The sequence below is a fragment of the Hoplias malabaricus genome, chromosome 2, assembly GCF_029633855.1.
Source record: "Hoplias malabaricus isolate fHopMal1 chromosome 2, fHopMal1.hap1, whole genome shotgun sequence".
NCBI lineage: Eukaryota > Metazoa > Chordata > Actinopteri > Characiformes > Erythrinidae > Hoplias > Hoplias malabaricus.
This window is the reverse complement of record NC_089801.1, coordinates 7,834,781-7,850,817: the sequence shown is the minus strand read 5'-3', so window position 1 is coordinate 7,850,817 and position 16,037 is coordinate 7,834,781.

The following is a 16,037-nucleotide window of genomic DNA, read 5'->3' as shown; positions in this document are numbered from 1 at the left end:
TTATTTATAGAGCACCTTTCATACAAAAGCATTTCAAAGTGCTTTACAGAAGAAACATTTTAATTAAAAGCCAAAAAAGTCCAATAAAACAATTACAGAAAAAGAGTAAAATGATTAAAAGAATTTAAAATGATACAATAAAAGTGCAGAGTATTTTAAACCGAGCTGTAGCTGCTCAAACAGGAATGTTTTAAGTCTTGATTTAAAAGAGTCTAAAGTTGGGGCTCTTCTAATGTTCTCAGTCGGCTGGTTCCGTTTATGAGCGGCACAGGGAGCTAAACGCTGCCTCTCCATGTTTAGTTTTGACCTGAGGCAGGACTAACGCACTAGTTCCTAAAGATCTGAGAGCTCTGCTCGGCTCATATCTCTGTAGGAGATCTGATAAATACGCTGGTCCTACCCCATTAAGACATTTATAGACCAGTATTAACATCTAAAGTCTATTCTGTAACAGACTGGTATCCAGTGTAAGGATTTGAGGATGGGGGGGGGGGTGATGTGATCTCTTCAAATAAGAATAGTTCAAAATCATTAACACAGCCAGGCCACTAGGTGTCATTTTAATTGTTATCCCTTACTTTCCTGGAGAAAATGAGTGCTCTTTTAAGTAATGGATCAAGTTAAGTAAGTACAAAGGAATGTTCAAAAAGTTGCGTTGTAGTCCCTGTATAAATCAGTTTAAGCTTCATAGAGCAGGTCCCCCACATGGGGGCAGCCATGTCTGAAATAGGTTTGTTACAGCATCTCTGATAAATCCAGGCCACCCGGTTTCATAACTTGAAGAAGAAAATTGGAGAAAATGAAAGATTGCGCTCTTTAAGGGAAGGTGGCGAGCAGTCGTGCAAGTTCATGAAGTTGTCACCTCACTATAAATTCAGAGACAGGGCTTGTCAGACGTAGAATGAACCGAGTTTCCCCCCCTGAAGTATTGTCTCTTCTCGCCACAACTCAGCCTTTGTCATGGAGTAGACATTCCTTCAAAGTTTCCCTGGCATGAGCCCGCTCTGTGTAATTGATTATGCAGATCTCTTTGCGTCTCCGAGCATGCGAGGGATTCACCAATTAATTTAGACTCTCTAAATAATGGCTGCGGGTCCATCTTGGGAAATGCAGCCAGCTGAAACAATAACGCTGGCAAGTGTGAAGGCGCATAAAAAGGGACGCCGATTTTTGCTAGGGAGGTTCATACAGGACACGCATCAAGCCCTGAGCTTCTTCAAGAAGAGCTTTTAAGATGTGTATTCAGTTGATCTACTTATTTATTTATTTATTGATTGAGAAGTGTACACATCTGTGATACGTTTGGCAACATGGCAATACGTTTTAAGTTGTACATATAGCAAGCTCTGAATGACAAAACCATTATTTTGTACAATGTCCTACTAAAAGATTCTGGAATTGAACCGGCCTGTTTACAGTGTTCCCTTAGCTTGATTACAGAGGCGGTGAAGAGCACTCATTGTAGGTGTAGATGTTTAGTAAAATGTAATGCTCTAACACAGCCCCTTATGAGGAATTCAAGCTGGTATTCAAACTGTGAGAGTCCCCAGTAGATACTGAAGGTCTTGGGTGAGGGGTAAAACTGCAAAAATATTTAAAGGACCTTATCGTATTTTATTTTCATACTTTGATGCTGTCTTATTATTCACATATAGTGATAATAAAAAGGTTTATTTTAATAATAATAATCAATATTAGTGCCACAAAGAAATGTAGCATTATGGAATTTAAGTTGCTTATGGACTCCTGGATGAGATATTTACAGAAATTTACACAGCTCCAGGGACTTGGAGGTTTTGCGTTCGATTCCCACTCCAGGTGAGGAGTTGGTGTGTTCTCCCTGTGTCTGTGTGGGTTTCCTCCGGGTGACTGTCTGTGAGGAGTTGGTGTGTTCTCCCTGTGTCTGCGTGGGTTTCCTCCGGGTGACTGTCTGTGAGGAGTTGGTGTGTTCTCCCTGTGTCTGCGTGGGTTTCCTCCGGGTGCTCGGGTTTCCTCCCACAGTCCAAAAACACACGTTGGTAGGGGAATTGGTGACTCAAAGGTGTCCGTAGGTGTGAGTGTGTGAGTGAATGTGTGAGTGTGTGTGTTGCCCTGTGAAGAACTGGCGCCCCCTTCAGGGTGTATTCCCGCCTTGCAGCCAAAGCGTTTACAGATAATGAATGAATTAATAAATTAATGAATAAAATGTATTTATTCATAGGCTTTTAATAATACACAGAGTGTTTTACAAACACTGGTGGTTTACCTAGTGACAAGTTGGTTTTAGTTAAGTTGGGGTGTCTCAAAAACTGCCAGTGAAGACATTTTGAGGAAAAATTTGAATATGTTCCTGCTAACTTCGCTATGCTAACGGCCAATGCTAAGCATGAAACAGAGGAATACATAGTCAGATGGAACAGTGAAGTGATGGAAACACTTCCATCCAAACTCTTTGGGGCATGAATCATCCAACATCAGTAACTGACCTCACCAATACTTTCATGACTGAATGCCCTCAAATCCTCAAAGAAAATGGTCTAACGTCTAGTCTTAAGACTTCCCAGAAGAGTTGAATACGGATTGTATAATGACTTATTTACTATTATGTGTTTATCTGCACTAATGCATAACTTCCCATCATCCTCTTCTTAAAAAAAACCTGGTGTACTTAAGTGTCCAAGTCTGCGTTCCCATGAGCAAAATACATTATTAAAAAATAATAATAATTTACCAAATAATTCACCGATAACAGTGACAGACATTAACTGATCATGTGCTGTCCCTAATCTTCCCAAAAACCTAAAGCAAATAAAGGTCTTAAGAGTGGGATATAACAAAGAAGACTAGTCATTCTCAAAATGACAAAAGTGATCATTACGCTGGCTTAAAGTGCTTTGCTAATTTAATGAGCAGAGCTCAAGTAGTAGCTTCAAAGTCAATTAGGTTTTTCTATTAGGATAAACAGAAATTTTCTGTAGAGGACGGTGGTGTAATTTCAGCATTGTATTCAACCAAATTTCCCCTGTGAGTCATCAGAACGACATGTCTGTTGGGAGGAATCTGCTGTTGTCAACAATATTCAAAACCTAGACATTTCCACTGCAACAGTCTGGTGCCCAAGGCTCAATGTATGTGTGTGTTTGTGTTTGTGTTTGTGTGTTTGGGTGAGGGAGGTAGCATGACTGAGGGATTCAGCCATGAGGATAATGAATGTGGACACTAAAGGGCCCTATTTTAAGCCACATTAAGGACATCTACCAGTGCAGTAATGCTTCATTTTTTCCCCTTTTTCTCCACAAAGTCACAGATGTTACCAGTAATAACAAAAGTGCATTTAATATGATTATATATGATCAAGGCTTATTTAAAATTAATGTGTTAGTAACTGTTGACACAGTAAATTATCGACTGCACTCACTGTCTAATAAGTATTCCTAGTTTGACCCATTTGAACCATCCACAGGGGTCAAGTTTAAAGCCCAGCTGCTGGGGCCACACTGGCAACATGATCTCTACATTAGCATATGCTACTAAAAGAAGCAACTCACATGCCTGTAACATTTCTACATTATGATTAGTATATTTCACTAAACAAGCTCCTGTCCATTGGAGGCGCTGTTTGCTAAATCAAACTCAGAAACCGGGTGTAAAGTGTTGTGGGAGAAGGTTCCTGGCATATTGCTTACACATGTGGGAGTATAGACATTGGCTTATAGTTAGGGTAAGAGCTATAGTTAGGGTTTATTTCATGTTTAGTGTAATGCTCATGTTTATTTTTAGAGTTAGTGTTCAGTAATAGCAAGTTACCCTTAGGGCTAGGTGCAGGTTTAAGGCTGTTTTTTGTGCTGATTAGAAGTCAGTTTCACTTGTAAATCAGCAAAGAGTGGGTTAAATTTACACTTTACATATGCACACATTGTATGATTGACAACTCTATTTCAAACACATTGAACAAAAGCTGGTAATGGTAGTTTAAAAAATATGCACAAATTCATGTTGAAACCAGGTTGTCGAATAAATCAATGAGCAGCAAACTAACAAAAGCAATATGAGGAAATGGATAGCTCTGATTACTTTTTATCATGTCACACTTGATTCAGAAAATATACGTCATAGTGTATATTATTTCCATGTTTGTATATTCACACTTAGAAGAAGAAATGTTATACTAGTAAATTTGGTGGCGCAACAGGTAGTGTTGCTGTTACACAAGTCCTGGGTTTAAGGGTTCGAGCCCTGCTTTGGGCAACTCTCAACGTCGCTGTGTCTGTGTGTGTTTCCGCTCACAATCCAAAAAACACATGTTGCTAGGTGGATTTGGCAACTCAAAATAGTCTGTAGCTGTGAAAGAGTGTAGTGCCTTGTGATGGATTGATGCCCAATCCAGGGCGTGTTCCTGCCTAGCGTCCTGTAATTGCAGATAGGCTCTGGACCCGCTACAACTCTAAGTTGAGTAAGTGGTAATGGACAATTAATGAATTAATTAATTGTATGGGCTTGTCTTCCTGCAAGAAAATAATCCTTTACACTTCTGCTAATTATTTGTCATTTCTTGACATTGAGATGAATAGGAAGTGCTTGATTATTTTCCATGTTATTACTCAGTGGCATTACTTACTACAGAATTATATCTTTCTTAATCAACTTAAACAGTGGTGTGACTTCACTGTAGATCATTGTCCATAAAGCTATAGTACAACTATATTAACTTTTCATAACTCACCTAAACCCTTGACTGTCAATGAAGGAACCCTCACTCCAGGTGTGTGTTTTTGCTCACTGCCCCAGTGCACTAGTAAGTTTTTTGTGTATGGCAATAAAAGTGGAAGGAAATTTGACCAATGGCTCTTATTGGCGTAGCCTGTTGTGAATACCTGAGCAGGTACTCACAAGGACTTGAGCCCTTATCTTCTAAATATGAGCTATTACCTGCTTTACTACACCTATCACTACTATGACAGGTGGTAAGACTGTGACCAAAATATTGTAATCAAATGGCTGAAATGTGAAAATCCAGATATATATCAAGATCAAGCCAAAGACACTTCATTGTCACATCTTCACTGTAACTTGAGATAACGGATGACCACATGGAGTGACAGCGAGCCTGGCCACTAGTCTGCTTAGAGATTCTAGTAGCGGCTAGAACGTCTGAAGGACAAACACTGCTGAGGGGCAGATCAGCACATACAAGCTTTTTGACATGGGAGCGAGGGGACGATGTAAGACTCCTGCAGTCTGCCAATTGGCCCCTGCACCCCACAGGAAAGAGTGCTTTCCATGTACTCTTTTTTCCATGAGGGCTTTGAATAGATCACCCCCCTCCCCTTGCCCCTTACCCACAAGCCCCATTACATCTCACTGAGCTTTAAAGCTCCCAAAGCACCTAGGTCTTCATTATGGCCGCTGTATGTGGGACACCTTCAGGTCACTCCTGAGGAGGAGCTCTTTCTTTTACTTTTTTTTTTTTTTGTATTCCTTCTTTTTTCATTTTTTTCCATGTGGCCTTCGCAAGCCATGCCAGAAGCATCCCGAGCCAAGGGAGAGCAATCTGCTAAGCAAGAGATCAGTGATTTTTAATGAAGTAGATGGTATACGGAGGTAAAAAAAAAAGAAAGAAAGAATGAAAGAAGAAAAAATGGGGTAGTTTGGACCAAGAGCAGAAGGGACAGGCACTGTATATATTTATATATTTTTTGGGCAGGAGGAGGTTGATGCGACACTTGGCCAAAGCCAGACACATTAATATGAGGAGAGCTGGTCCCTGCCACTCTCCATCGCTGGGATTGATTAATATTCTCCATCTCGCAGCACTGATGTGAACACAAGAGGGAAATTGGCAGGCCAACAGGACTTCCCGTTTGATGAAGTCCAGGATCCTCAGAGTGTAACATGACATCCCACTGATGTGGACATTTCAGTTGGTGCATTGCAATGGAAAGGGTGGGGGGAGGGGTGCGAGGAACAAGAGGTTCAAGCAAATTTCAGCCTTTGGGCAAAAGGCTCAGGACTAGTGCTGCATTCCCGATAAACGGGAACTCAAGACCTTCCAAAACTCAGAGCTTCCTACAGATGTCTTCAGTTGTTTGATGTTCCCAAGCGACAGACATTTACTTTTCTGAGAAAACGTAACTTTTCTTGAGATGTTGGAACACTGCGGTGAGGAACTGATTGTATTCAGCCACTAAAGATGGACAATGAGTTTTGCTATTTTGAAGTGATATCATGGAAATGGTACTCCTAGAATCTAAGGTCTAAGGAAGTACATATGTATTGGTATGGTATTCCTCAACCGCCTTATTCTATTCATGGTCGCAGTACATCCAGAGCCCATCGAGAATCACTAGGAATACAGCCTGGAACTGACACCGGTCCATCACAGCGTGTTACACCAAATTTGTGGACCTCCATCTTTCTTTTACCAACACTGTTTGGTAAAACCAGTTGCCCTTTCTACTGTGTGAACATTTTATAATGAAAAGGCCAACAGAAATAATCATAGATTACTTGGAATGACTTAACCAGGACTCCAGAGGCAAATCTGTGGGCTGTTACTATCAGCTATCACTATCTGGTATGAGGGATATTGCCAAAAACTTGTGACCTACTGGTCATGGCATTGCTGCTATTCAAACTCGCAGTCTCCCAGGGATAGGGCAAAACCATAGATAGTTGTGCCTGTGGGGAACTCACCATGAGTCATTCACTGTTTAAATATATCACAGTAATACAGACTAAACTGTTAAATCTGAACACACAACACCCCTCAGTGTAAAGCCATTCCCAGAAATGCAGTAGCTTCAGAAAGACAATCTCCCAACTAATGCCCTTCATTAAGAAGACATGGTGGAGGGGCAGGTATCCATGAGAGTTTGGCCTTATACTTAAGTTCATTTCAATATTTAAAATATCAGATAACAGCACTGGCTGGAATATACCTTCTTTATGAAGAGAAACCTAAATACTATGTTGTTTATATTATTTAAAACTGCATTTCTGATGTTTATGTGTTTTTAAGAGAAGTGACAGTTGAGAACTGGTTGTCATATTCATCATGGAAGCACTGGTTAAGTACAAATATTTGGAGTAATAAATGAAAGTATAAAATAATCCAGTCGTTTTAATTATCACCACATATTCTTTATATCACTCAGACCCTACTGAAGTCATCAGCTGCCCTGCACCTTGTCTGAACACTGGATGATGGATGGACCAACAGAAACTGCTTAGAATGAAGTCTAGCTACATTAAAACACTTTTAAGTCAGGAGCTTGTTTGCTTTCCTTGTAGAGTTACCACTTCCACTTCTGAGATAAGGATTTGTTACCACAGCAATGTGCCACATAATTCATAGCTCAATATTCGTTGAATCGCTCATACTCAAGGCACAATGAAATATTGGCCCTTAGCTCCACTTGAAATTAATTTCGGATCCCTTTCCACTATTTTCAGCCTTGCTTTGGCATTGCCTTCTTTCATAAACTACAAGCAGAAGACAAAATAATTGAAATGCCAAGCAATAGGGCCTCACATGGCCATAGCAGCAATAAGAAATTGGGCTTCAGAACAGTCTCATTCCTTCATGGAATGCTATTATACATGTTTGGGCTTATTTCTGGTTGGAAATTGGACCATTCTTCAAGAAGAACAGACCCAATGTCGTGGAACAGTTCAGCGCAGACAACTTGGATTGAAGACTTCTTTTTTGGCTTCCTCAAAAGAAAACTCCATTTCCACATTGAGGAAGGCACAAAAGCTCATTGGAGCACAACGCCTCATCCCACTCCACTGTTTTTTTTTTTTTTTTATCCGTGTCAGTGTGTTTAAATACCAGCCCAGGCATTGCAATCAACTTTGCACAGCTAATTATGCACAGCTTTTTGTTTAAGATTGGGCCAGAGTGGCTTAATTTGTTTTCTGCTGTATTTTTAAGCCCGATTTATGTTTGCCTGTAAGCAATCTTCAGCTGATTCCGCCTGGTTAAAATACCCATACATTTTTACTTGATGTGATTTCAGAGTACATTGTCAGTGTGGGACACATATCAAAAACAGAAATGATTCTTTTATATCTTTCTTTTGTCGATTTTTCATGACCATTATCCATCGTGTTTTACATCAGTCATTTTTAATGTGAATAAAGACGCTATCTATAACATTCAAATGACCTTGGTTCTGATTTGCTGCTTTGATTTCAGAAAGCAAACATTCCTTATAACTTCAATGGGCGGGGCTAAACTGTTAGACCTCCAGAGGAATACATGGACATTAAGGGTGGCTATTTCTCCACATTAAAACCCATCTTAGTTTCCATTTATCAGTATTCCTCTGTGCAGTTCAGCTCTCTCTCTTCGCCAATCGCATTGGGTAAAAAAATAAAACATATAAATAAAAAATCACATATCTAAACAGTATTTAAGTGTCAATAATTCTTTGTGTGCAAAACTGCATGTAGAACACAACACATTTCCATTTCGCGACAGATATTTCCCTCAGTGTAAAAGTTAGCTTAGCGGTTAGCTTCCTTTTCTCTGAGGGGAGAATCTACCGCCATTTTAATCCTTACATGTAGAGTACGGATACTAACACAGGACAAAAGTAATCTCATTGTGAACCTCTCAAAACCACTGAATGTGGTAGCAACTGTCACAAGCAGGGGAGGTGGCCTAAGTTAGGGGGCGCTAATAATCTTAGCAGTATTGGCACCTACTTAAACAAAAGTGTTTTTATCTAAAAACATATTTTCTTTCAAAGTCAAGCAAGTCTTGGACATTAATCTACACATATTTGACTCCTGAAAATGTTGATTTGAGTGAGTAAAGTACTTCTATTTATATACAGTTAGCTAAGATTTACAATATTGTAATTAAAGTGGCCGGAAGTTGGGGTAATTACGCTAAGGAGATTATGGACCACAGAAGAAATGATACACTTACATACAACAGTAAAATCCTTAGTTAATAAAAATCTATAAATTAACAGAGTACAATTGTATTTTTTATTCTATGGACCTTTTGAAGAGGTTTGTTTTGTTTGGTTCTTTTTTTCTCAAACCTCTGCACTTGCTGGACATTAAAATTTAGCACAGCTGGTCTCTGTTTAGTCCTGCTGTTTCATAACTGGCCTCATGCTGCTTCACAAAACTATTAATTAAAGCATTGCCTTTTAGATCAGACTGTTTGGCTGTAGAATTCGCTGGCTAAAGTTGCGGCGAAGCTTCGAAATATGATGATGGCCCGCTTATTTATTGGGTACACTCATTGTTTTTGCCCTCTGTAGCTTCCCATCAATCCAGATAGGAAATGTGCCAATTTCAATCCTCCGAAATGGATTCCATTTGCACCAAATTGTCTGTACGTTATGTGCTTTGCTCTCTAGTAAAAGGCACGGACTGAGTTTTTCATCTTCTTGAATTTTGATGAAAGTACCTTTGTAACAGTATCTAAGCCAAGCATCAGATGAAATGCTGAAGTAATAGCAACAAGAATGCTGAAGGCATTTCATAAACAAAAATCTATTTGAATCTTGTTTCAGCTAAATCCGGTTAGTTCACAGATTTACTAAAGCGTGTGCCCTGGAAAAAAAAGAGAGCCGCAAACATTGTATACGGTCTGCGAAAGCTCCTAAAAGGCACTCCATCTTAAATCCCAACAAAATATTCTTCCACTGCAGCTGAGCAAATAATTTGCTTTCAATTATTGAGCCCTGGGGTGATTTAATGAAGACATTTGTCCCACTTTTGTGGCATACTGTAGACTCTCTACGACTACATAGGAATCCAAGAACATTTAAGGATGTTTCCACAGGATAAAATTAAACACACATATCTAAGCGCCTCCAGGTTTCTACATTTTCCTACAATATTTTTTTCATTCAAGTCAAACAAAATTTAAAACTGGGTAGAACATCCTGTAATATGTGCTTTGAGAGAATGTCTGCATTACCACCTGCTAATGACCCTGAAAACACCTGAGACCTAACTGTTTTTCTTTTGGTTTTGAAAAAAAAATAAATAAAAAATAAGCACAGCTAGTGGCGAAACCGAAGAGTGCTGCAGGTAGGATTTTTTTTTACACAGAATAAAAGAGATATACAGCAGGAACATAATCATATAAACAGTCTCACCAAGCATACAGTTGCTGTCAGAACTAAACATTTAATCTCCAAAATAGTAACTTTTCAGGGGAATAAAAAAAGTAAATTCTTAACTCGTAATGAACGGTAATACACATTATGAACACACCCTGGAGGGGGCGCCAGTGGGTCACAGGGCGACACACACTCACACATGGACACTTTTTTGAGTCGCCAATCCACCTACCAATGTGTGTTTTTGGACGGTGGTAGGAAACCAAAGCACCTGGAGGAAACCTACGCGGACATGAGGAGAACACACCAAAGTACTAACAGCCAGTCTCCCTGAGCGGGATTGAACCCACAACCTCCAGGTCCCTGGAGCTGTGACTGTGACACTAGCTGCTGCACCGCTGTGCTGCCAGATGGTAATACATGTGCACAATAAATATCTGATGAGAGCAATACTTCATTGTAAGTGTTGGACTGAGAATGGTCAAAAGTTGACCTCTGATACACAGCTAGTGGATGATTCACACAAAATGTGTGATATATAGTTTTTATAAGGTCTTGTTCAAATCTGGTCGCAGCAAGACAAATTGTCAGCAGCCTGAAAGATAAAAAGACACGTTCCAAATTGGATTCAAGTAATATTTTTAGGTAATTTCAGATTTGTTCAAATTTGATCACTGAACATCAAATTAATTTGATCAGTCATATTGGTTTTTCCCCAGTCCTTGCCTTTTATCCTCAGTGTACTTGCATCTATGCCGTTACTATATCAACAAATGTGGCTATACAAGGAAACGCATACAAATCAAGTTTGGTTACTTTGAACTAACACAGTGTGTTAAAAACTTAAATGAACACTGCTGTGTCTGATCCACTCATGCCAGCACAACACAAACTTATCAGCCTGTGTACTGTAAGTGATTCACCACTCAAACAATATGTGATTATATTACAGCGGTCCTTTTTCCATTGATGGACGGTAGATGGAGGCTGATATATTGTGCAGCAACAGATGTGCGGCCTACAGTCAGTAACTGTCTTTTTTTCAAAAAAACATCTACAGTTAGATGCTTTTGATAAAATGGCAGATGAATATGAATATTTCATGTGTTGTTCCTGTTTGTAGTTATGATGTATATTCCTTTTTGGGCTGCAAAGGACATCAGTTATTTTAACTCTCCACCACTGTAGAGCACTTTCCTTTCTCCTAAATGCACCAGGTCACTGATGTGAATTTACTGACCTGGATTGTTAAAAACTGCATCACATCTCTCTGTAAAAGAACCTATCTGTGTGGTTGCTTCAAACCAACTTCAGATAATATAAGAATATAGTTTGTTGTGTATTGTCATGACAGCAGTCTATGCTTGTAGAAGTTGGAAGAGTGTAGCGAATTATAGCAAAGAGCCTAGACACTTTTCAGTAATGCATCATGGGATTAACCAGGTAGGATTATAATGTGTGCTGAAAAATGCCTTCGATGTTTGCCTTAACACCAGCCCAGTGAAGTGTTTTTGGGGCTGGAGGGAGATGAGGGAGAAAGAAGAGAAGGAAATATAGACCCCTTCTACATGAAGATCAATGCAAAATATACGCAGGTGTTTGGCCAAGGAAGAGAGCCATGCTAACTGCCCTTACATCATTCTGAGAAATAGAGGTCTAGAGACTACTTTCATTTCTATATTATTCTATATAAAAAGTTTTGTTATTTTAGTAGTAAAATTAGCAATGTTCTTGGTCCTCGTGTATATACAGCTTGCTACACTCCGTCTATCAGTGGCTGATAAGTATCTAAATGTATGACTTCCTAATTGTGATATTACAACAAATTTAATGTAAAAAGTGCAACAAATAAAACGGAACATTGATAACGAACAATTTGAGCAATCACACGATTCTCCTGGGATAAATAATCAAACAAGACCAGTCTTTAAGCACAAAACATCTAGTGTTTCTGAGTCAAACAAGTGATTACAACATGTAAATAAGCAATAATTATTGTAGTTACCATCAGAATGTATTTATTTAAATGAAAATTGCCCTTTACTGCAGGTGTAAAGCTTGGTGCATACAGTAGATTTAAAAAGAACCATTAGACCAGCTTTCCTCACCTTGATTCTGACTAAATAAACAAACTTTCTATCAAAAACGGAACATTGATAAATATCCCCAATACAATGAAAAGCAAATTGCGACGACAGGCCCTGAACTTGGCAGGTGTTTGCACGGTGACAGATTGCCAATCCATCAAAAGCAGTGATATAGCACAGCCCTTTAACCATATTTTTCGAGTAAATAATCTTGTACTTGGCTACTTTAGGGCCATAGTGAGAGATTTAAGTAGAACTAATTGCTAGATACTGCACAGAATGAATACAATTCTCCTCAGTTTTTGCCTTAAAGTAGGGGGTGGCTTTTGCCAAATTAGAAACTAAAAATGTAATCTGGGTAATTACGAATTTAAATACTTTATCTACCTCTGGCTTTTACCATTCCAGATTATGACTCTGAAAATAAACATTCATATTTAGCATAATTTTAATAAACATTTTTGTAATGTTAACCAAGTTATTTAAAGATATTTTTTTTACTGTATTTCAGATATAATAAAAGTATTTGAGTAATATCAGAGCTAAAACACACACTATTTCAGTAATGCCTTTTCATTCATTCATTCATTGTCTGTAACCGCTTTATCCAGTTCAGGTTTGCGATGGGTCCGGAGCCTACCCGGAATCATAGGGCACAGGGAACAACACACCCTTGAGGGGGCACCAGTCCTTCACAGTGTGACACACTCACACCTAAGGACACTTTTGAGTCACCAATCCACCTACCAATGTGTGTTTTTGGATTGTGGGAGGAAACCCATGCAAACACAGGGAGAACACATCAAACTCCTCACAGACAACCCCACTCACTATAAAACCCATGGTGCTAAAATTTCTTCTCCGAGTTAAATTGGGAGTCTTTAATGAAGTATAGTGTGGATAAAATTACTAAGTCAAAGTTTGGTAGAATACTTGTGCTGGAGGCAATGCTTATATTTGAGACTGTGAAAAACTGAATGCAGGGGATGGGGTGGTTCTTTTGCACATTGTTGATTTGCATCCAAAATGACCAATGAAAGCAAATCCAATCATTTATGCTGAAAAATCAAATATTCCTTACCAGTGCGATCAGTGCAGCTTTATAGTTCAAAAGAGAGGCAGTGTCCATTACACTTACATACTCCACCCTATTTGAACCATATCTTACCAAGGAGCTAGTTCAACAACAGAGGTCTTCACACTTTCAGAAAGGAGACAATAGGTTTATATAGGGCAACAAGGGGCCATGCATTCACAGCAAGAACAACAAAGTCCAAGTGCAACTTCCAGAAGAGCTCACAGAAGTCAAAAGGACAAAGAATTCATCATCTCTTCACATGGAAGCCAACACATTTAGCCAGTGGTGTAGTCACACGGCTTTGTTGTGCGTTGGAGTGACATGGAGGAACAAGCTCATCCTCTGGAGATCAAAGCTCCAGGCTGTGGTCTGTTTCCCTCAGATCAATCACGTTCACTTGATGTCTTGGTGGCCTCATCGCAGTTGAGTGCACATAAGTGCTGCCTGATTGTGGTTCAAGATGTGGCTTGTCGCACCTTCAACCAAGGGGAAGTGTGCTCTATTCCTGTTGTTGCTCTTGTGTTACAATCCTACATGAACGTGAACCATGACTAGAGACTCACCAACGATGGGATTCTGGGCCACGGCCAAATTCTGATATTATACTTATCCCCCAATGCCAATATGAATATAAACAAAACTGTAAAATACAGACAACGGGTGTATCTGGGACAGTAATATAAAGAAAAGTAACTTGTATTTGTATAGCTGTGATTTATATATGCAATAAAATAAAAATGTTATGCTCTTCCAGGGTGTGCTAAATGCTTACATCGGGAACATCTCTCCGATTCTGATTATATATTCCCTAACCATTTTCTGCCAAAGGTAGGGGTGTATAATCTTTTTATAGCCAATTCTCATTCCTTTCTAATTCAAATAGCAACACAGAAAAATGGTGCATATCACAGATGCACTCCAAAAATCTTGTGGACAGCTTTCCCAGAAGATCGGATGCTGTTATAACTGCCAGATGGATCTCAATCCATATTTATGTTCATCGGTTTAGGATTAGACATCCAGCCAGCCCATTTAGGTATGATGGTCAGGTGTCCACATACTTTAGGTAACATAGCACAAATTCACTTTTCCAGTCTAAAGCACTTTAGACCTGCCCAGTGAAGTTAAAGAAACTGACAGCTTACTGAAGCGCAGAGTGAAGGCCGAGTATAGGGCATCCAATGAGATTGGAGGTCATTTACAAATATTAGTCTTAGCCTTCCAACATCTTGACTGCCCCAGAATCATGCTGGATTTTTTTTAGCGATGGCATCCAGGTATGTTTCATGCGTACACACTAATCTTTCAGAAAAAACGGTTTGACATAATAGATTAAGTAGGAGTATGAGCCTAATTTCAGCCCAAGCTGACCGAGTGACACGGCCAGACGAAGTACATCATGAAACAGTAACATCTGTTCATGGACTTGCATCTCCCTCAACCATGACAGCCAACTAATCCATGCTCATAAACTAGGCCAACACTTCTAGAGAGTGCGTACTGACATTGCCATTTTGTTCACATTTGCTGTAGTGATAGCTTCTACTCTTCTGGCCTTTTGTTGGAATCTCTGTGGGAATTCGATGGCAAACATCCTTAAGACCATCTGTGAGGTCAGTTGCTAATGTTGGATGAACACTGTAGAGGTATTAGATGGGCCCCGCATCACTTCATAGAACCAGCATCCAAGTCTTCACAGACCAATGCTGTGGAGGGTGATTGATACATCACTAGCCAATGCTTGGCATTGAGCATCTTGACACACAGCAAAGTGCTTCTCCAGAGCATCCACTTTCATTAGATGCCTTACTCTGGGGATTGTTCAAACAGTGCACGCAACTGAGCATCTGTGACTACATCTGAGACATGCCTTTTTCATGAAGCATCCATTACAGGTTATGAAAAGTACATTTTACATGTGTCCATTCACTTAACCCTGTTACTTGGACATATTATTCACAAATCAGGTTTAACATGACGTTGCATCATCCAAAATTCATTTAGAAACAAGAGCTCCCTCATAATTCTCTTTTTATTTATAGTAGTACTGATTCATGAAGTTACTTCAAATGTACAACCCTGTTAACCACATTATAAATTGGAAATATATATATATAACAATATACATATATATATATATATCATTAGTGACCTTAACCTCCTCATACTCTACCAAGCTAGTCACCCACATTTTTGTAAATTTGCTAATTCTGTGCCAGAATCTAAGCCTGGCCATTTTCAGTAGTGTTTCTCATGTAAACCACTGTTTTCAATACTGAAACAAAAACATTGTTAATTGATACGTACATCTGTAGTTAAATTGTGCCTCAAACATGGAATCAATCTTTTTAAAGAGAATTCCAATATGCGCATGCGCACTGTTAAACGATTTAATACCTAAATGCTGTCTTAGGATTTTAATACATTTTAATCCATTAAAATGCAGACCCAACGCATGCTTTTGTCCACAGAAATTACAGGACAGCTGTATGGTTCACAGTGAATTTCGTATTTTCTCTTTTACACACTAACTACAAGAGACTTGAGTGTATTTATCACAATTCATATATATATATATATATATATACCTCACACACTAATCATACTATGCATCATTCAAAACCAATCTAAAAGAATTCATATTCCACAGTTTGGATACAAAACAGTGTAGCTTATTTGAATTTGGGCGGTAAAAATAATTCTAAAAAATCATACTTACAATATATGGGCAAGTCACGGAATATTAAACATAAATCTATAAAACACACGGATAATCCTAAACATGCTTTCCACACACATTTAAAA